The sequence below is a fragment of the Pleuronectes platessa genome, chromosome 21, assembly GCF_947347685.1.
Source record: "Pleuronectes platessa chromosome 21, fPlePla1.1, whole genome shotgun sequence".
NCBI classification, from domain to species: Eukaryota; Metazoa; Chordata; class Actinopteri; order Pleuronectiformes; family Pleuronectidae; genus Pleuronectes; species Pleuronectes platessa.
Window position 1 is genome coordinate 7,869,140 of NC_070646.1, and position 23,104 is coordinate 7,892,243.

Consider the following 23,104-nt stretch of genomic DNA (forward strand, 5'->3'; position numbering starts at 1 on the left):
CGCCGCCCAGCTTAACTCAACACAAGGCTGGCCCCTCTGTCTCTCTCTTTACCACATCCTATCATCTCAGGCTCTACTAATGCACCATGCTTCAAGGGACCAGGACTGACACACACAACACACACAACACACACAACACACACACAACACAACACACAGCTCAGTCAATTAGTCCTGGCCCAACCTTGCAGCTGAGAGATAAATGGTATGGAGTCTCAGCAGGCTTTCGCGCGAAGCTGTGCTCCTTGTCCGCCGTATGTAGAACAGCTCTCTGGAGGATGTCGAGCCCCTCCGCCGCGAAGAGCCGTGGTGAGCCTGGTGCCGAGGAGGGGGGGGGGGGGGGGCTCATAGTGCTCAGGCATGTATTAAAATATGACCACGAGGACCCCCAGCTCAATAGCCTGAAAAGCGGCAGCAGGAGAGGGGAGAGGCGGAGGTATAAGGGAGGTTCTGTCAGGATGTAAAGCTGCATAAAAAAAAAAAAATTCCAGGTCATTCCATTTACACCTCATTAACCATCTGTTTGTGCAGTGGAGCTGTAATCTGTCTCCTGCAAGAGATCCAACACGTGCCGCCCCAATGTTTCCTGGGAAAAAACAAAAGAAAATTGTGCTCACAACATGTCTACACTAAAGCTGGGCTCAGACTACGGGAGTTTTAAAAAGGCAGAAGGATTTAGAAATCAGGTTACATCAAGCAGAAGAGGAGAATCTTCTCTTCCAAGGCTCCACACCAGATTTCTTCTCCCATATTCGAGGGTCGAAATCAGGGGGTGGAATTGTCCTGAGACTCCTGCAGGCGGAGCCCAGCTTAACCTGACTGAATTTGAAAATTAGACCTCTACTATGTGTGAAATCAAGGTTTGTCGATGCCAAAGTTCTCTATTCCCACTAAAACACATCAAATGGCCTCATGTCTATCTCTTTGTGCTCTTTCACTGTGCAGCCAGCAGAATCAGAGCCGCACATCCGGTGGGCATGTCAGACGTCTGTTCTTGACACCACCAATATATATAATATATGTCACAGAACTTATCAATCTAATACGTTTGATTTGATATGTGTTATATTACTGCTCCTCAGTGACACACCAGGCCAGTCATTTTAAAAACTATTCCCTCTGCTGGATGCTCCTGGATGGGAAAAATGCCCCTCAAGTGTAGACAGGAAGAAAAATATGTGTTTTCAGATGTAACCACCTCGGTGTGTTCTCCGTAGGCGGGGGGGGGGGGGGGGGGGGGGGGGGGGGGTCTGAGCAGAAAGCCTTCAGCTCCATCCTGGTACTAAATCAAGTGACTACGCTGCATTATCTGCACCAACATGACAATCCTTTTAACACCTGACACACCCCGGTAACAAGCACCCCCCCCACACGCACACCCTGGTCTGCTGACATGTTATATATATAGCTCCCTCTCCTCACTAACTTTTCACAAGATGTCGATTCTGACAGGACACACACTCACACACAAAACACACAAACCTTTAAATCAGCCTCCAGCACCAGCAGGGTGGAGCAAATTCAGGTGTTTGTGTTTGTATGAGAGCCGTTGCATTGACAGCGAGAGACATAGACACACACACACACACACACACACACACACACACACACACACTTAAATACACAATCGCACAGCAAGGTGAATAATTACAGCGGGAAGGAAGCACGAGTGGCCTGGCGGATTAACTGCGGAATAAAAGTGCTGATGGGCAACAAAAGAGGAAAAACAGCTATTCATCACCCTGGCACAGGATCAAACTCACACACTTCTCAAATGCCCTCCTTGAGTTATTGTGCAGTGCGGCTCCGCTGGCAGCTCGGCAGATAACGCTGCCCTACCTGAATTGATTAGAGCGGGGATGTAGCCTCCATCTCCGAAGTTGGAGAGCGACCCCGCAACGCTGAAGTGGAGGAAGTGGAGGAAGTGCGTTCGTGTGTGTTTAACAAGTGGTGTTTTTTGGGGAGTTCATCAAGGATGCAGGGGGAATGTTGTCGTTTTGTTCAAATAACTACGATCTCAGCACCATCACTTTGTTTCTGCAGTTTATATTTTTACAGTATTAGCTCAAAACTCAGAGCTTTTAAATGGGCGATGGGTGACTACATGGTTGAGGAGGCCAAAGATAAACGTGTTCAATCTGTAAAATGTATTTAGAAGCATGTGTGCGAGTAGAACGTAGATAACACAAGAACAATGATAATCACAATAATGATGATGACGCCATGTTTTCCATTTAGAGAACATCACGTGGGCCACTTGTCAATCCTGCTGTGAACCTCGGGCTGAGTTCGAAGCAGACCAGACGACCTCATTACAAAAGCCGCTCGACCTTTGTGTTAAAAAAAAAAAGGTTTCTGTTTTTTTTTTTCTTTCGTAGTCTGCAGAACTAAACAGACTTACTTTATTATAGGAGGTCAGCATCTCCTATAGAGAGGCTCTACCTGAGTGGTCGGCCACGGCGGGTGAAATAATCAGTTTAGCAAAATCTAATATGAGCACTAGTTTGCATGTGAGGCATTCAGGGGACATCTGTAAATTCAGGGCAATCTGTAAATTGTAGCTGCAGAAAATGACCCAGGTTCGACTCTCCCCCTCTAAACTGCATGAGTTTGAGTGTTTATACAGTTTAATAGTAAGTTTTGATTACATGTGATTAAATATATATCCAACAAATACAGTTTGAGGAAGTCTTCATAAAAAAAAGTGCTCTACTTTTTGTATTCATATAAATGTCTCCTTAAATGACTTCTACGAAGGAAAAAGTAGTAATTTAAAACGTTTTCATTGCACCGCAAGTAAGTGTTAAAACCTGGATTTCAGGTGAATAGTCCCATTCAGGATTTTGAAACACGTCACAGGTCATGATAACATGTGAGGTTTTAATTGTATTACACAGAACTCCTGTATGGAAGCATATGCATTGGTTTCCCTGCTCATTTAATCCGGTTCCATTATTTAACTTTGATTTGTCACCTTTCTTGGAGGTCAAACGCGTCTCCGTCTGATTCCTTCTGCGTGATTGACATGAACTCAAGCTGCAGCTAATGGTGCTTTTCATTAGTCCTTAATTTATCATTTCCACCATGATCAATTAATCAGGGCCAAAAAATTGTCAGAAATGCCAATCACAAGTTCCCCCAGCTTAAGGCTTCAAGTTATTTGCCTTATTCAACCAAAGACCCAAAACCCAAATATATTAAATTTACTGTGACGTAAAAACACATAAAATCAGCTAAATCTCCCATTTGAGAAGCTGTGACCGGAGATTTTTTTTTGCCTAATTGAGTGACGAATAATTAATTGGTCGTCAATCAGCCCCATCATCACAGCGCTGAATGGAAGCGCGGCTCTACAAACTGCCATCTGTTACAATTTAGTGTCTTCTCTCAAAGACCAATCAAAGGCACATTTTATCAACAATCTGAACATCAAAGCAGGCTAATAAAAACCATTAATATGAATATAATGTCATCAGCTTTATCTACTAACTGCTGTGAGTGCCGCATAATACCGGGGCTCCACTGGATGGGCCCCTTTGAATGTGTCAAGTCCACGATCATGTGTGACAAGGGGACGTGTGTGTGTGTGTGTGTGTGTGTGTGTGTGTGTGTGTGCAGAGACCGCTCAATGAGATCTCGGTCTCGGCTCTGACAGTACATAGCCCTGCACAATGGAGGAGGAAATACCATGAAAAGGGATGAATCATGGGATTGTATCCCCTTGACCGCCTCAGGGTTTAGGTCAGTCGTGTTCCTCTGAGCGGCGGCGACTGACACGTCTGACACAAACATCTCACTAACACAAAAAACTCTACTTCTGCATTTTTCTACAAATCAGACGTTCTCCTTCCGTTATTCTATTTCTGTCGTTATTTTTTAATCATGAAATAGTTGCAGTCAGCGATGCTTTTTTTTTTTGTCTCTCCTCAATCAGGGCATGAGAGTCAGCGGTGGCCTCCATTTCAACTCACCGGGTCACGGGGGTTGACACGCCTTTTAGAAAATAGAAAAGCCCTTGTCACACAGCAAGGTTTTCTCTCCTGCCTGCCACAAAATGTCTCCTGACACAAAGCCCTGGCCCTCCTATCAGCGCACACTCCCACTGCAGCGCCAACAAATGTGACCTCCTGTTTTCCTCCCACTGCTGAAACAAAAAAAGAAAAAAAGAAAAAGAACTAACTGACCTCTACCTTGCCAAGTGAAATCAAATAAATAAATGAAAAACAATGTTCTCTGCAACTCTGCCATACCACGGAGAGAAGTTATATATTTCTCTTTTTGTGTGTGCGAGTCTCTCCACTAACTTCCATGTTCAGAGTTAAGGTGATGGCTTCAACTTTATACTGAGTTGTTGTGTTCAAGGCCCCGGGGGGGGAAATGCTTTTCGCTGTTTATCTTTGGCTGGCTGGTCTGAGCCAAGGTCTCTGAAACACTGCATAAAAACCAACACTGCCACTGCACGAACATAAAGGAGGACACAAAAAAAATGCAGAGCTTGCAAAGTTGTTTCCACGTCTTTGAACAGTAAGTTACTAACGTGCAAAATAAGAATGTTTCTCTAACAGACTGAGGTTAATTAGACCTTTTCAGAATTGAAGTCCCAGAGCAAACGTTTGTTACTGCGTCTCCTTGGTTTTAGTGTCTATCACATACAAATTTGATGCTTTTATCTGTTTTATTATCCTTTAAAGATTCTTTTGGTTTTTGAATTTGCAGAGGAAATTACCTTGATCTCTGCAAACGTGTGTTTGATATATTTCTATAGGCCGAACAATAAATCAGAAAAAAAAGGAACAGACAGATTAATCAATAATGTAAAGAATTGTTAGTCACCGCCGCTGATGTTAGTCATTTCTGTGCGCTATAATAAGAACCCATAATGTCTTCTGAGGTGTGACCCCATCCATCTGCAGGAGCAAACAACACAGACGCACACACACACACACACACACACACACACACACACCACCCCCCACTCACCACACACAGAGGTCTGCCCGGATTAAATCAAGTGCATGGAGAGCAGGGCCCCCCATTACCCTGCAGAAGCCACTTCACTGGTTGCTTTTACTACAACCCAGCATTCCCCCCTTCCAATTATAAAACCACAAGGCTTAAGTCAGCGGGGAGGCTGGACGGGAGGGGGGGGGTGACCTATACTTAGATTGGGGATGGGGGTGGAGGCAGGACGTAACTGCCAGGCCAGGAGGTTAAAGTCCAGTTCAGGGGAGAAATTGAGAACCTGTGCAGATTAGCGCCTTGTCCACACGAACGCAGATAGTGTCTGTTGCGTTAGCCGATGCTATTTCAGGTCAACAAACACCATTCAATGTGCAGGTTTTGAAAACAACTCTGGTTTGTGTGTTCGTGTGTACGTCACGCATGTCCATTGTTGCATTTGTGTGTATCATCACTTTGGGCCGTGTGCCAGAGACGGTTTGGATGAGATGACGAAACACACGTCAAATAACTATAAGATATAAATAACAAATATTAAGACCTGCTGTTGTTTTGGTTTTGAAGCTACTAAAAGCCAGAGTGTGAATAGTCTCACACACATGCTAACAATGTTCTTTTCTTATATTTCACGGATCATGATGATCTTTATCGCCACCTACTGGCCCTGCATGCTTCTCTGCGTAGTCTGTTTTTGTTGTTTTTGTGTGTGTTCTCCTTTTGCCGGTATATTTTGTTTAACAAAGGTTGTGCGGAGGGAAAAATATCTGCTCGAAAGAAGATCCGAGGTACTGTGGGTATAAGGCTTACGGCTGGTGTCATGTCATCGACCTGATGAGCCGAGTGTTTTGGTTTGTTTTCGCTCTTTTCCGCGGAGCCGGTGAAACTTGACACTGCGGTAAATGCTGCGAGGAGTGGACCACTCTTTTAGCCAAATTAACTTCCAGAGTAATGGAAACAAAATACAAGAGGGTGAAGGAGGGCAGGGAAGGAGGATGGAGGAGCAGGGGGTGGGGACGCTGTGTAGGGTAGGTGACAAGCAGGACAGAGGTGTGTGTGTTTATGTGTGTGTGTGTGGGGGGGGGAGTGAAAGGCAGCCATCCCTGCGCAGAAAATTAACAATTGAATTAACTCTATATATCAAGCCAAATCCAAATAGTTCAGGGGTGAGGGGCTGTGTGCCTCAGCTGATGAGGGGGAAGGGGGACGGGATGAGTGCGAGTGGGTGGGGAAGAAGAGAGTGGGGGGGAAAATAAAGTAACTCAACATTACTATCTCCTCCCATTAAAGTTAACCACTTCTCTCTCTGCAGAGCCGTAAAGCTGTCAAACAGACCTCTGATTTATTCTGCCCTTGCCCGGGCTCCTGTCCTAACTATCGCATGCCTCCAATTAATTTTTTTGTTGCTCTCCATCCCTTCCCCTGTAAATGTAATGAGATTGCAGCACCGAAAACCGCTGACTGTCGTTAATGCAAAAAATTCTGAATACCGAAAAAGCCAGCCGCGAGAGCAGAGGGAGGGAAGCACGCTCGATAATAGCATTTATTAAAAAAAAAAAAAGGTGCAGAGGGTTTGTCTGGGATGTAATTAACATTATTTGTCGCAAGTTTTTTTTTTTTCCACATTTGCACTTTGCAGACAGACTCGAACATGGCTTGGGTAAACAACCTATGAAAGACTCAATCTCTGTCCAAACAATCCACACTTGCGATCCCCTCCACATCCATTTGTCCACCTACTCCTCGCCCACTCAGCCGTTCCCTTTCCACAGCGACAGAAGTTGTTTGGGTAAGGATGTGTGCCGCCGCGGTGAGGGGAGCAATACCTCCTCCGTGTTTTTCAGCCGCGAGTGCTCACCGGCAGCTGAAGCGAAGCAGACGAGGAGATCGGATAAGGGGGGAAAATGGCTGCGGTAATTGCGTTGTGGCCTGAGATACAGCATCCTAACCTGCAAACAAGGTCGACAACGCGAGGCTAATTAAGTCAGGGTTTTAATTCCAATCATAACTCGCAGGAGGCTGCAGGAGACAGAGAGATACTGCGCATTGTCCGTGTGATTGAGTCGTGCTCTGGCTGTTGCGGTTGGGCTGCAGGTGCACGGCGGGAGGTATTAAATAGACTGTTTTGGTCAAAGCTGAACGCAGCTGGCAGGTGTTGGTGCGAGGGGACTTTATTACCCTATAAACTACCAGAGACAATTCACTCACACCGTCTTCTGAGGGCAGCACAGGCCCCGATTCAATTACTGCTGAAACCCAACGTGCAGGGCCCTGGGAGAGCGGCGGGGTTCGACTCCAATTGTTCTTTCTGTCACCTTCCGAAAGCAGAAAGCACAACGGCGAATGTTCTCACGCTGCTGGGGCAAAATGAAAAGCCAGCTCTGCCTGCTGTGGTGGATGTAACACAATACATGTGTGTGCTACCCTGCATTCTGGAGATGGATATGTTCTTGGGGGCAACGGGTAACCCTTTTGTCTGCAGAAGAGTAGGATTCATGCGAGCAGCCGTGATTGATTGACATGTTTGGGACAATTAGAAGCTTAAGGAAGCAAGTGTTCTCTGCTTGTTTGGTTTGTCCTTTGTTTGTGTACACGGAGAAGATTCATTAGGCCTCTGCATGGAGGATTTGAGGTCTGCGGAGCGAGAGGGACCCAGCCCAAGTGAAGCATGTCAAATTAGGAGAGAAAAAAGAAAAATCAAACCGCTGCTACTGGGACTCATTAGAACCTCAACAAACACAACGGTTTGTTGTGTGTTAGTGTGTGTGTGTGTGTGTGTGTGTGTGTGTGTGTGTGTCTGTGTGTGCCGCTGTGTGTGTGTATTAATAAAACAGAGGAGTAGTGTCGGGTTGTGTGGTTTGAAGTTATTTTCATCATAGCAGTTTGTTTTATGAGGCACCGAAGCCGAGACACTCTCCAAACAACTTTAATGAAAGTGAGGATCCGGCAGCCTCCTGGGAGCGAGTGTGCTAAGCCGACGCTCTAACGGAATCACCGACATGCTGCAAAATTAAAAAGTATCAGGTGACTCTAGTAAAATCCCCAAGTTTCCTGGCCGACAAAAACAACAAGACAAGGACACACAGCGTCACTGATGCAGAGCAGCTCTACGTGCATCCAATGAGCAGTTTTGGGAAATGCTGCGATGCCTGAAGGAGCGAATGAGACGATAGGATCCTCTCCCTTTTTAAACATGGCACCTATTTCAGTTTCAACACTTTCCTCCTGGATGTGGCTACTGGCTATTTTGGAATGACTATAATTAGACCAGTCAGAAATTGGTTTAAACATTTATGCGTAATAACATGATATTTTTATGATGTTATCAGTAATTCGTTCTCTCCGTTTGTCTACACAGACACAATCACACCTTGGAAATAGAATAATGGGACAGATAACAGGGCTGTCTTCAAATTCAGCCGAATGTGGGTTCATATTAAAAATAATGAATTCAAAATATACAGTCTAGAAGCTGGATGGATGGAACACAAAAATTAGCTGCCCCCGACTAAGAATTATTTCTAGATAGCTAACAAAAGCCAGTGTCTATGTATCAACCTGGGCCCAGCTGCCTGTATCCGTCAAATCATCTTGACAAACCGAACAAGACAACTTGACACAGTGGAATGATTTCTACCTGGGGTAGCGAAGTAAAAGTGAGGAGCACTCACTCGGAAGCGTTTCCCGGGAATGAAATGAAACTGAAGCTGAATTTTTTACCTTCTGGGATTAGCCCTACACACATGTCCTGCTATAACATCACAGTGTGACCCACTACAACCCATGAGCTCATATTAGGTGGAGTGATAGATGGACAATCAAGCTAGATTGCCAAAATGGAATTTGACTGGATAGGAATCCAAGTTGGCTTTAGAGCAACAGTACATTTCTGCATAAATAAAGTATGTTGTGTTCCCCGGCACAGCACAAGGTTCATGTACACACAACCATGCATTGTTGCTACCGTCTCAGAGGAATGTCTTGTGCAGAGGGTGTGGAAGTTACAAGCCAGTTCAGTGAGGTGAGTCTCTGAGTGGAATTAAGCAGGGGTTAACAGAGCAGACCATGTAAGCCTACTAAATATGCCACAGCGACCAGCCGCTGAACACGACCCCATGGCTGCAAGGGGAAGAAAGTCAGTCAGAGTCTTCTCGCCTCAGCCGGCAAAGAGCTCTTTTCATGGGCCACCAAGCGCGACAGAGCCAGTAAGACAGAGGATTTACAACCAGCAGAACTTAACCCTCCCGCAATGAGAAAGGGAAACCCAATTTCTTATTGGGAGTGAGGGAGAAACAAGGGCTAAACCATTGATCTCTAAAAGGTTAAGGGAAGGCTAATCTATCCAGAGGCATATCGAGAGCGAGGCCTTCAAACAGCTCACTTCACCAAAGAGTCAGTGGCCGTGTTCAGACCTGGTATCAACAACTGTCCTGAGAGATCCGACTCACGAGTTCAGGTCTGAACGCCACAGAGTAACCGGAACAAAATACACATTCAGAAGTGGTCTAGGACACATATGGCCATATATCCATTATGCTGTGTGAACATAATTGTGACCTGGACCACATTAGAAGGACCGCCTCCTCACATGATCCTCTGAGCCACTAGAGTTTAAAGATATTTTTACGCTTCTTAGTGTCTCCACGTCAATTTGTTTTATAGTCCTCAATATAAACACTGACCACAAGATAATGACAGATACTTTTCTTAAAACTGGTAAAACATATTTACGTAGCTGCAGAAATTCATTCAGACCATCCTTACTCTGCTCATTCTCTCGCCCGCGTCGACACAAAGACACGCACAAAACATTCTTATCACACACACCCGTAAACTCAGACCAGGTGTGAACAGACGAACTCAGCGCTGACCGCTTGTGATTGAATCTCTCAGGACGGATGTTAACACCCAGTCCGACCGGGGTCATCGGCTCTGTCGCGGTCCCACCACCTCAGTTACCATGCAAACGCTTCACTCAGTAAACAACCTCCCTCGCCCCCCCCCCCCTCGCTGCATGTACACCTATGAAGTCGCCCCTCATTGGGAGGGGGAGGTGTGGCTTTTCCTGTCTTTCTTACTTCCCCCTGCGCCTCCCTCCCTCAGATCCCTCTCTCTTTCTCTCTCTCTCTCTCTCATTCCTCAGATCATTTCAAAGGGCCCTAGAGATCAAAGCTGACCCTTCTTTCAAAATGGACAGGAATGGGGGATGTATTTAGTTAATCATTTATTTGAAAAAAGAAAAAAGAAAAAGCAAAGACCCCACCCGTCGTCTCCACTCCACTCTCTGTGTCCAACCCAGTCTCATCAGAAAATGTTCAATGGTAACGTTGGTCCACTTGGACCGACGTTACCATCTCACAATCTGGCCTCTCAGATTGTGAGATGGTAACATTTAGTCCTCCCATTGTTTTGCATTGGCGTGTTCTCACGTCACGTGACTCTCAAGCTCCCGTCTGCGGAGAGGAAAACATGGCGGAGATTCCTTGTTTTTTCAGATAAAAATATAATTTTGTAACTTAGTTTGGGCATAAAAATACATTCTGACACCATTTCTAGCGAGAAATGTGGTCTTTGCTTCCACAGTTTTCAGCCAGTTCGTGCTTATGATAAATATTTTAATAGTTATCACGCATGTTTTTATCGTTGCTATGATGGTTGCCATGGCACCATGGGCGCAGCTTGGTGTTTAAATCACAGTCCCTGCGTGGTGTCCTTCAGTGATCGTGAATGTTATTCATGTTATATAATAGTAATATTTGAGGCTAGATTACATCTCTAATGAGAAGGATCATGCGAGTCTGTTTATACCGAGGACGGCCCGAGTGCGCGACCGGCCCGAGTGGCGCGAGCCGAGCGGCCCGAGTGCGCGAGCGGACCGAGTGCGCGAGCGGACATGACGTGTGGCTGTCGTAAAAACCCTATTTGTAAACAACCAGCCCTTTAACTCGGGGCTGCGTCATAAACACGGCGCGCTTGGAAGACCACGATGTCATCTTCCTTCTGTCAGGTAAGTAGTTTATTGTTTTTAAAGATCGTTACGATCTAGGTTTACAGTCCGAGTGCGGAGAGAGTCCGTCAATCCACACTATGGACGCTGTTCATCAGCTAATACGCCATTGTTAGCCACATGCTTCAGCCCACGGTAGCCTGTGCTACCTGGGAGGTGAATACATGGTTGTTGAAAGCAGTTCAAGACGCTTAGCTCATCATTGAGGGACGCTACAATATAAATATAAACATGAATTTGATTTATGAATGCTTTAGATTAATAAGGAGTGTATTTGTCTACCATTACTCCACAATATCAGGTCAATTTGGTTTAATGTATAGTATGCACTATGACAATAATGTTTCCATGTTATGGAGTTGCGATTCATTTTATAAAACAATTGCTATGTTCTGTTTTTTAATCAAGGAGGATCCCAGTGAAGCTACAGGAGTTTCATTAACGTCAACAACTTGGACCAAACAGTTTGTTTTGCTTGATGAAGAGCAGGAAGGGCAGCCTGGAGAGAAAGAGAAGCCGGGTTGAGCCCACTACCATCATCCACGTACCACGAGGAAGATGAGGGAGAGAAATGATCCTACCATTAAAGAGGTACTTTTAAGTTACATACCAGAAAAAACATTTTATATAATTTGCCAAATATACATTTTTATTAAATCCCCAAAGTACACTTGCTGAAATACAAGTTAATATCACACTGAAAGAATTTTGATCAATCATGCTTCCCTGCTGTGATTGTTTAACTAGGAAAACAACTTTTTCCACAGGAAGGCAAGTAAATTTAAGGAATACATGTGCAAAGTTTTCCTCTGTTATGTATAATGATGACCCCCATCAAACATAATGTTAGCAATATTTACACCTTTTAATTTATACTGTTTATTTCTGTCTACATGTGTGAATTTGCCTTCATTAGTTTCAGAAAAGAGCGATGATGTATCGGTCAGTGGGCGGCAGCACGAGACTCCGCAAACTAGTCTGTAAGCAAAGCAGACGAAGGCATCGAGGTTGCGGCCTGCCATCATTGTTATTTTGCTTAAGGGACTGAATATGTTTCATGTAGAAATATTAGCATTTCCCTTATATCTACCAAAACTGCTTGTTTCACAGACTGCAGTTTTGTTTTGATCCGATGTGGTGTGCAAATACAACCGTATCTGCAATGGGTTGTGGGGCATTAACATTTGTAACTCTAATTTTGTTTTGACAGACTGTGAAAAGAACGTTGAGAACATCACCACTCTACAGGAAGACACAGTCCAGTAATGGGTGTCAGAAGTTCAGTAGTGAACGACAGGTACTGTGGAAAAATATGTGTCATTGTTGTACAATGTCCTTTGACTCTGTTTAAACAAGGTTAACACAAAAAGGTTTGATTGTAAACTGATATCGGTATGAATTCATGTTATTCTCCTCGTCAAAAGAAACAAACAATCCAAATTACCTGCAGAAAGCCCTTGATGGACGCTTCAGCTGCATCGTCAGACTGGTGAGACAGCAAGATGCCAACTTTAATGCCAATTTATTTGTGTAACATTCTGTGACCAAATGTATAGATAACTTTTTGTAGATTGTAAAAATAGATAACCCATTTATTACAAAAAAACTACACTAGAATTATCGCACTGCGTTGTATGACTCCGCTAACCAGAGCAGTGTCCGTCTACATATTTCTACATATTTTCTCTCATATAAATGACACTGTATCTCTTGACAACTGAAACCATAAGATGAGGTCAGTGTGGCCTTGACCTTTTTACTTTAAGACAAATACAAAGTTAGACAATCCGAAAACATGCAGTAATGCCCCCTGCGACTCGCTATTGCAGAGGCATTAAAACCGTAGTGTAGTAGATTGGATTTTATTGGTGTTACATTGGACATCTTGTATGGGTACACCAAAAAATATATTTGGTTTCACATTCTAGATGGCAATAAGCAGAGTCATCAACTCAGGAAAAATATTTCTGTAGAAAAGAAAGCCTTGTATGTGTGTATGTATACATACACACAAACGCATAATTGAGAGGTTTTTGTCTTTTATCATATATTCTCAGGCAGTACTGATGCATTTACTGAGAGGGGACGTGAGGGCCTACTCTGCGTGCTCAGAGTTCAAGCCCAGCAGGCTGCAGCGGGCCTGACATATTCTGGAACAGCAGCACAGTCTTTGGATGACTCCTCTGAAGATGAAAACATGGCGAGGTACTTCTCCACTGATGAAGAACTGTGAGGGCTGTGATTAGCTACACTCTCTTGCTACAAGGCTACTCATGCTACTCCCTGGCAGCCTTAGGAAGGCATTAGCTTGCTGTGTGGTAGCTGTTAGCTTCCGCATTTTTAGTTTTTAGTGGCCTGTCTGACGTTTATGTTAAAAAAAAATCAGAGGGAACCATCTTCATAATTTAACACTATGGTTTGTTTGTGTCCTTCAGTTCTTCTCAAGAGAAGCAGTACAGGTGTGCCTCAGCTCCACGGTCCCTCCTGCAGCCTCCGCTCCTGATGCTAACCTCATGTCTCCATCACACCAAGCAGCAGACCTGGATTGACAGACCTTTCTCCAGAGCTGCCCCCTCCCTCTGAAACCCCCCTCTCCAAAACACTATTTGTGTAGTTTTTAAAGTATTTTTTGCATGAGAATTGTTGATCATAACATTTCCAGCAGATGCCTTAATATAATGTTTGTGCACAATAAATGACATTGATCATAACATAATGGTATTTCCTTGCACTTCTACACCATGATATTGTCAGATAAGATGCTGATTACATTAAAGCAGTGAATGCTCTGCTTTAAGCAACATAAACACACAATGATTCAATGGATCTGAAGTAGAATGGGCACATTACATTCTGTAGAGAATGCCTCAGTTATGGAAGTCAGAAAATAACTTTCTTTATCTGAGGTTCCAGTCATTTATAGTCACAGCAAAGCACACAGGTCTGGTTGTCTAAGTGGCGCCCATATCATATTGTTTAAGATGTGTAACATCAAGTTTGTGTTTCAGTGCAAAATTAGTCATTAGTCAAGAGTTCACCTTCTTCTTTACACTAAAATTAGGTGACCCAGATGTTTCACAATGCAATCTGATAAGGTCTTATGAGAAACATTCTTAACATTAAAGAAATCAACACAGAGGATAGCAATATCTGTTTGACTTTAATCCGTAGCTGATAATCAGCGGCCTGACTTATTCAAACACATTAATACTACAATGAATAAGGCAGGGGTTTTCCATCAGAAATCATTTCTGGGACATTAATTTAAAAGATCTCCAGTATAAGCAAATGTATTCTAAAATTGGTTTATATCCAAGTGTGAGGCTGTCCTGGCACATGGAAATAAGATATATATATATTGTTTGTATTAGCTTTCCCTCAGTTTAGTACTTGCACTTCTTGAAAAGCTCTATATAAATAAGATGTATTAATGTTTATACATTGCCCTCTAGTATATGTTTTCCTAAAAGTCACTGTAGATACAGAAATAACAGTATGGTTCAGGTGACAGTAAGTGGAAGCTGAAGGTAATTTCCATGTGCTCAAGAGAAACATAACGTGACGATATAGTTGATTTCTGATAGAAGGCCCTGCCTCATTCATTGTAGTATTAATGTGTTTGAATAAGTCAGGCTGCCGATTACCAGCTACTGATTAAAGTCAAACAGATATTGCTATCCTCTGTGTTGATTTCTTTAATGTTAAGAATGTTTCTCATAAGACCTTATCAGATTGCATTGTGAAACATCTGGGTCACCTAATTTTAGTGTAAACAAGATGGTGAACTCTTGACTAATGACTAATTTTGCACTGAAACACAAACTTGATGTTACACATCTTAAACAATGATATGGGCGCCACTTAGACAACCAGACCTGTGTGCTTTGCTGTGACTATAAATGGCTGGAACCTCAGATAAAGAAAGTTATTTTCTGACTTCCATAACTGAGGCATTCTCTACAGAATGTAATGTGCCCATTCTACTTCAGATCCATTGAATCATTGTGTGTTTATGTTGCTTAAAGCAGAGCATTCACTGCTTTAATGTAATCAGCATCTTATCTGACAATATCATGGTGTAGAAGTGCAAGGAAATACCATTATGTTATGATCAATGTCATTTATTGTGCACAAACATTATATTAAGGCATCTGCTGGAAATGTTATGATCAACAATTCTCATGCAAAAAATACTTTAAAAACTACACAAATAGTGTTTTGGAGAGGGGGGTTTCAGAGGGAGGGGGCAGCTCTGGAGAAAGGTCTGTCAATCCAGGTCTGCTGCTTGGTGTGATGGAGACATGAGGTTAGCATCAGGAGCGGAGGCTGCAGGAGGGACCGTGGAGCTGAGGCACACCTGTACTGCTTCTCTTGAGAAGAACTGAAGGACACAAACAAACCATAGTGTTAAATTATGAAGATGGTTCCCTCTGATTTTTTTTTAACATAAACGTCAGACAGGCCACTAAAAACTAAAAATGCTGAAGCTAACAGCTACCACACAGCAAGCTAATGCCTTCCTAAGGCTGCCAGGGAGTAGCATGAGTAGCATTGTAGCAAGAGAGTGTAGCTAATCACAGCCCTCACAGTTCTTCATCAGTGGAGAAGTACCTCGCCATGTTTTCATCTTCAGAGGAGTCATCCAAAGACTGTGCTGCTGTTCCAGAATATGTCAGGCCCGCTGCAGCCTGCTGGGCTTGAACTCTGAGCACGCAGAGTAGGCCCTCACGTCCCGTCTCAGTAAATGCATCAGTACTGCCTGAGAATATATGATAAAAGACAAAAACCTCTCAATTGTGCGTTTGTGTGTATGTATACATACACACATACAAGGCTTTCTTTTCTACAGAAATATTTTTCCTGAGTTGATGACTCTGCTTATTGCCATCTAGAATGTGAAACCAAATATATTTTTTGGTGTACCCATACAAGATGTCCAATGTAACACCAATAAAATCCAATCTACTACACTACGGTTTTAATGCCTCTGCAATAGCGAGTCGCAGGGGGCATTACTGCATGTTTTCGGATTGTCTAACTTTGTATTTGTCTTAAAGTAAAAAGGTCAAGGCCACACTGACCTCATCTTATGGTTTCAGTTGTCAAGAGATACAGTGTCATTTATATGAGAGAAAATATGTAGAAATATGTAGACGGACACTGCTCTGGTTAGCGGAGTCATACAACGCAGTGCGATAATTCTAGTGTAGTTTTTTTGTAATAAATGGGTTATCTATTTTTACAATCTACAAAAAGTTATCTATACATTTGGTCACAGAATGTTACACAAATAAATTGGCATTAAAGTTGGCATCTTGCTGTCTCACCAGTCTGACGATGCAGCTGAAGCGTCCATCAAGGGCTTTCTGCAGGTAATTTGGATTGTTTGTTTCTTTTGACGAGGAGAATAACATGAATTCATACCGATATCAGTTTACAATCAAACCTTTTTGTGTTAACCTTGTTTAAACAGAGTCAAAGGACATTGTACAACAATGACACATATTTTTCCACAGTACCTGTCGTTCACTACTGAACTTCTGACACCCATTACTGGACTGTGTCTTCCTGTAGAGTGGTGATGTTCTCAACGTTCTTTTCACAGTCTGTCAAAACAAAATTAGAGTTACAAATGTTAATGCCCCACAACCCATTGCAGATACGGTTGTATTTGCACACCACATCGGATCAAAACAAAACTGCAGTCTGTGAAACAAGCAGTTTTGGTAGATATAAGGGAAATGCTAATATTTCTACATGAAACATATTCAGTCCCTTAAGCAAAATAACAATGATGGCAGGCCGCAACCTCGATGCCTTCGTCTGCTTTGCTTACAGACTAGTTTGCGGAGTCTCGTGCTGCCGCCCACTGACCGATACATCATCGCTCTTTTCTGAAACTAATGAAGGCAAATTCACACATGTAGACAGAAATAAACAGTATAAATTAAAAGGTGTAAATATTGCTAACATTATGTTTGATGGGGGTCATCATTATACATAACAGAGGAAAACTTTGCACATGTATTCCTTAAATTTACTTGCCTTCCTGTGGAAAAAGTTGTTTTCCTAGTTAAACAATCACAGCAGGGAAGCATGATTGATCAAAATTCTTTCAGTGTGATATTAACTTGTATTTCAGCAAGTGTACTTTGGGGATTTAATAAAAATGTATATTTGGCAAATTATATAAAATGTTTTTTCTGGTATGTAACTTAAAAGTACCTCTTTAATGGTAGGATCATTTCTCTCCCTCATCTTCCTCGTGGTACGTGGATGATGGTAGTGGGCTCAACCCGGCTTCTCTTTCTCTCCAGGCTGCCCTTCCTGCTCTTCATCAAGCAAAACAAACTGTTTGGTCCAAGTTGTTGACGTTAATGAAACTCCTGTAGCTTCACTGGGATCCTCCTTGATTAAAAAACAGAACATAGCAATTGTTTTATAAAATGAATCGCAACTCCATAACATGGAAACATTATTGTCATAGTGCATACTATACATTAAACCAAATTGACCTGATATTGTGGAGTAATGGTAGACAAATACACTCCTTATTAATCTAAAGCATTCATAAATCAAATTCATGTTTATATTTATATTGTAGCGTCCCTCAATGATGAGCTAAGCGTCTTGAACTGCTTTCAACAACCATGTATTCACCTCCCAGGTAGCACAGGCTACCGTGGGCTGAAGCATGTGGCTAACAATGGCGTATTAGCTGATGAACAGCGTCCATAGTGTGGATTGACGGACTCTCTCCGCACTCGGACTGTAAACCTAGATCGTAACGATCTTTAAAAACAATAAACTACTTACCTGACAGAAGGAAGATGACATCGTGGTCTTCCAAGCGCGCCGTGTTTATGACGCAGCCCCGAGTTAAAGGGCTGGTTGTTTACAAATAGGGTTTTTACGACAGCCACACGTCATGTCCGCTCGCGCACTCGGTCCGCTCGGCTCGCGCCGCTCGGGCCGGTCGCGCACTCGGGCCGGCCTCGGTATAAACAGACTCGCATGATCCTTCTCATTAGAGATGTAATCTAGCCTCAAATATTACTATTATATAACATGAATAACATTCACGATCACTGAAGGACACCACGCAGGGACTGTGATTTAAACACCAAGCTGCGCCCGTGGTGCCATGGCAACCATCATAGCAACGATAAAAACATGCGTGATAACTATTAAAATATTTATCATAAGCACGAACTGGCTGAAGACTGTGGAAGCAAAGACCACATTTCTCGCTAGAAATGGTGTCAGAATGTATTTTTATGCCCAAACTAAGTTACAAAATTATATTTTTATCTGAAAAAACAAGGAATCTCCGCCATGTTTTCCTCTCCGCAGACGGGAGCTTGAGAGTCACGTGACGTGAGAACACGCCAATGCAAAACGATGGGAGGACTAAATGTTACCATCTCACAATCTGAGAGGCCAGATTGTGAGATGGTAACGTCGGTCCAAGTGGACCAACGTTGCCATTGAACATTTTCTGATGAGACTGGGTTGCTGTGTCTCACCGCTTCTTTCCCCCCAGCTCCACCTCTCAAGGCAGTTTTTAATATGCAGAGAAAAAAATGAGCCGGTCGTCCACTTCAGGCGGAGGATGGATGCTAGAGGCCCGGAGAATATGGAGTTCCTCTCGCTACTGATGGATCAACCCCTCGTGTGTCAGACATGAAGTGGTGCCTGAACATCCCCTCTCTAACACTGTATCTTATAATCACAGACAGATCCCTCATCGGCCTGATTTAGGTTCTTTGGTGAGATGCGTTTAAAAAAAAAGGTCCACTCACTGTTTCTACTGCTCAACACAAGAGCCAACCATGAATCCATCTTCCTGATCTGTACATCCCCTACAAGGGATATTACAGCTACAGACAATGGAGCCGCGCAAATCAGATATATGGAGTGATTATAATACATAACACAGCTCACATCCTGTGCTAAATCATGATTAGAGCCAAATACATGTTCCAAGTGTGAGGTGAATACTCCATCTCTGTCTCACACACGCATACACACACACACACACACACATGCAGCTGACTGGCCTGCAGCAGGAGGGGTGACCCTGTGAAAGGGCTTCGTCACACTCCCTACCCAGCAAATGGACTGAGGCCTCAGACAGCTAATGGCATAATGAGCCCACAGCAGCCTGGAGTGACATTTTTGGCCATGAGTGCAGAGAAGGCCTTAGATGGAGGAAATACTTGTACACACACACACACACACACACACACACACACACAAACATATACACACACAAAAAGGATGATGACAATGTGTCCACGATGTCCATCTTTCTGACACTGTTTCTTGTTACACAGTGATTTGTGTGTTAGCTCAGTCTGGGCTGCGTGCTAATGATATAACCGGGCATTAACATTCTCCTCCAGATATGTTTTTGAAGTATGTAAAAAAAATATATATATTTTTAAATGTTGTTTCCCCCCCCATAGCGGCAAACCTGCTGACTGGAGTTTGCATGTTCTCCCTGTGTTCAGGGATCTGTTTTCTTCTGGCTTCCTCCCACAGACCAAAGACAAGCAGGTAAGATTAATTAGAGACTCTGAATTGCACATAGGTGTGAGTGTGAGTGTGGCTGGTTCGTCTCTATAAGATGGCCCTATTCCCCCCCACCCCATTAAGTTTTTTATGCACGTCTATTGGAAGCACATCTATGATTACATCCTAAATGAGAAATTTTCTAATCTATGAATATGCCCCGCCAACCAGCGCTGCTTGAGATTAAAGAGATTTCTACCTGTTCTACCTGAGCCTCGGTCAGACCCAAACGCAGATGAGGAGCCTGTCATGCACCAAAACTGGCAACTGACAGAGGTAAGTGTGGTTAGTGTGTGACTGAAACAGCGTTAATGGTTGTATTAATGCAGATTCTCCCTCTCGCGGCACTGGAAGTACTTTCTGCCAGGGCTCCACATGCATTCTCTTAGAATTAGGAACCCTTCCTTTACCTGACTGGATGAACTAATCCTAACTGAAGTGTCACGGGATAAAAGAGAAAGCGATTAAGTCTTTAGACGACTCAATGCTGGATTCGCAATTCTTTTACCGAAGTTTTGAAGCAGCTATAATCAGCTGTAATGTGACGATGTGAAAACACTGTGACACTATAGTGAAGAACCTGCGGAGGGAAATTTGCAGCCCCCCCTCGGCTTTTACAGCTCTCGTTGTTCAGTTCAGCAACTTTACTGTGTTACTTCGCTCTCGCTGCTCTCAAAGCAGCGTTTTCTGCTGCGGCAAGCAAGCTGCTGTTTTCAGCTAAATAACACACACAGACAAAAAAAAACACTGTGCACTACCTCCTCAGCACCAAACAGCAGACAGACACAGCTAGCGACTCGCTGGTGAGAAGTGTCGAGCATTAAGCAGTGAAAGAGCAACACCTTTCCCTCAGGAGTGGATAGAGACATAAAACAGGTGAAAACTTCAGAAGGGAATATTGCTGCAATGCTGCCAGCTTGTTCAATCTGTTCAGTCTGAGACAAGCCATTAAAAAAAAAAAAACATTAATATATGACAAGTTACGTATTTCAGATTTAATGTTGACGTGTGATCACAGAGGTTGGTTCCTGCCCGTCTTCATATCCACGTCCATGAGATTTAGATCGGCCGCACGTACCCTCTCAACTTTACAAGGCTGTTGCAGTGAGTGTGAACCGGCCGAAGACAAAAGTTGAGAGGTTTGACATGTTCGCTCTACGTCAGGTTTAAAGCACCATCTGCGACTTGTGTCTTAGTTATAAATGAGAGGGGAGATCCTATCGTCTACTCTACAGCACAGGTCTCATGGCCCCTCGCAGCCTGTCAAAACAGAGCTGCCATGATGTGGGCTAAAGGTTCCTCTTTCTTTCCCTTTTTCACTCCCCGACCTAGATGTGTACGTGTGCATGCTCTGCTGTGGATACGAGCTGCGTGTGTTAGCGGACTTGTGCTGGGTGGTCCTGCCTGATTCATCATCGAAGGTGGTGGATGCGATGCCAACACCTCCCGCCCGATTCACCTGGGATGCTACTACACCTTTGTAGAGCTTTGGTCGTTCTGTCCCCGAAGTCGACGCGGGGAAGAGAGGGGATAGAGAGAGAGAGAGAGAGAGAGAGAGAGAGAGAGAGAGAGAGAGAGAGAGAGAGAGAGAGAGAGAGAGCAAACTCACACACAAAAGGGACAATAGGACAGAGCCAAGATGAGCCGTGGAGTCTAGTCGGTCAGGCAGAAGTGGGCCAAGCTTCTGTTGCACTCAGGAGATGACACACATACAGGCGAGTCCAACCGACTGGAGATGAGCTTTGCAGTCTCTTCCTTTATCTCTCTCTCTCTCTTCCACACTCACACACACACCTACAGAGTCCCCCGGGTGCTGTGTGTTTTTTCTTTTTTTCCCCAGCGCTGCATGCTGATGTGGTGAAATATACAGTGAATGTGAAGCTGACTAAACAAGAAGAAGTCAGCTAAATTTCAGCAGGATGAGAGGGGGGGGGGGGGGGGGGGGGGTGAGGGTGATTATACGCGTCCTCACCTGACGAGACCATCGTGACTTTTGTTCCACCTCAAGTTCGAAGCGATGAAGCTAACCGCACGTGTCAGCTGCCGCCCTGTGCTGGAGTTAACTTGTGAATTTCCGTTATCTGTTCTTGATTAAACGTTTAGTTAATGTTGTAAGATTTGGGAAAAACTCTTTCTTGTGACTTCACAGAGCCAAGAATGAGATATTCAAATACCTTTTTCACTTCTTATCAAGACTCAGAGGTATTGCCACTTGGTAGAGTACATACCTAGGCCAGGGCGCAGCAGTCCTTTAAAACCTTTAAATTGAAATACACAATATTCACATTTTTTTTTTTAATTGGATCTGCATCAACTTGCACACACTCAGACAGATACACGTCTTCTTGGCGAAAACCATGACAATGCTGAGAATAGCAATGCTAAATAAAGTAAACAATCCTAACCAGAACCAAACCAAAATAAAATTGTGTTCAGTTTCTGCGTAATCCTGCAAGCTAACTAATAAACACAGATGGTGGAGGTAATGAACTATTTTAGGAGCTGGAAACACCATGTTTAGGATTCCTGCTTAATAAATGAGAATTAACACAAACAATTAACTAATTACTGATAATCAATTTGTGTCGATTCACTAATCATTTTACTAATTCAGCACTCAAAAGTAATTTACGTCCTAGCCTAATTCAGGTCAATCGAATATAAAATGCAGGTGTGATTGTTTCTCATGCTGCCACTGTACCTCTCTGTGAGAATGAAGAGGATGAGAGGTATCATGGTCACAGGGGCAAGAGGACAATGGCCGCCTCTTAGGCACAGGTTAATGAGGTTGCCGGATCTGGGGCCCCCTCAGGTTAATTACAGACAGTTGTTTATTGTGTTACCATGAAGCAGCTGTCTCCAACACACTGCTCCTACCACCCACTGTATCTACGCCCGGGCTCACAACCTTTGACTGCTGATGTCATCTGTGCATTTCGCTCCTGACGGCTGCTATCTCCACAGGTCGTCTCGTCTCACTCAGATAAACAGAATGCCAAGTTGGCCCGGGCCTCACTAACAGATCCTTTTGTATTTGTCCTTATCGTTACAGGAGGCCACCACGCTGACCTTTATGAACAGAGCCTCGCATTTATACCAACAAACAAAAACTATCCCATTGACACCATCCCAGTAAACTGCAGAGAATAAACGTAAAGCTTTGCAAAAAGGTAAGAATGAATTGGGAAGATGAAGTGGAATGAATTACTTCGGCATGACAGTTTCAGTGTCTCTCAGATGATTAATAACTAAAAGTGAGTGAAATAACAATGAATGGAAGCATAAGAATTGTCTGCATTGGCTTTTTGTATTATCAACCAACTCATCAACTCTCGAGCAGGAACCTGGTAAACAAGGCAGCGTGGCCGCGTTCCCAGCAGTCGCACAAAGAGTCAATCAGACGCTCCCCTCTCTCTGACCAATCCCCGGAGATCAACTCCTGGGTGGTACAGCTCCAGGGATCGGGCCAGTCGGTCTTTCGCCGGCGCCCGGTTCCAGGCCCTGATGGAGCTGACAGATCATATTTCACAACGGGGCTAACGCAGCCAGCGGAGCAGAACAAGGCCG

At 43.7% G+C, this 23,104-nt stretch overlaps 2 long non-coding RNA genes across 2 annotated transcripts; both read left to right on the forward strand.

Annotated features, from left to right (window-relative positions):
* The first annotated feature begins 4,430 nt into the window (after nt 1-4,430).
* On the forward strand, nt 4,431-22,708 carry LOC128427045 (uncharacterized). The gene is made up of 3 exons (XR_008333308.1): nt 4,431-4,524; nt 19,432-19,522; nt 22,590-22,708. It is a non-coding gene; the product is annotated as an uncharacterized LOC128427045 (long non-coding RNA).
* LOC128427043 (uncharacterized) lies at nt 10,865-13,634 on the forward strand. Its single transcript, XR_008333307.1, has 5 exons — nt 10,865-10,963; nt 11,372-11,554; nt 12,174-12,452; nt 13,021-13,168; nt 13,399-13,634. It is a non-coding gene; the product is annotated as an uncharacterized LOC128427043 (long non-coding RNA).
* Nucleotides 22,709-23,104: the final 396 nt, after the last annotated feature.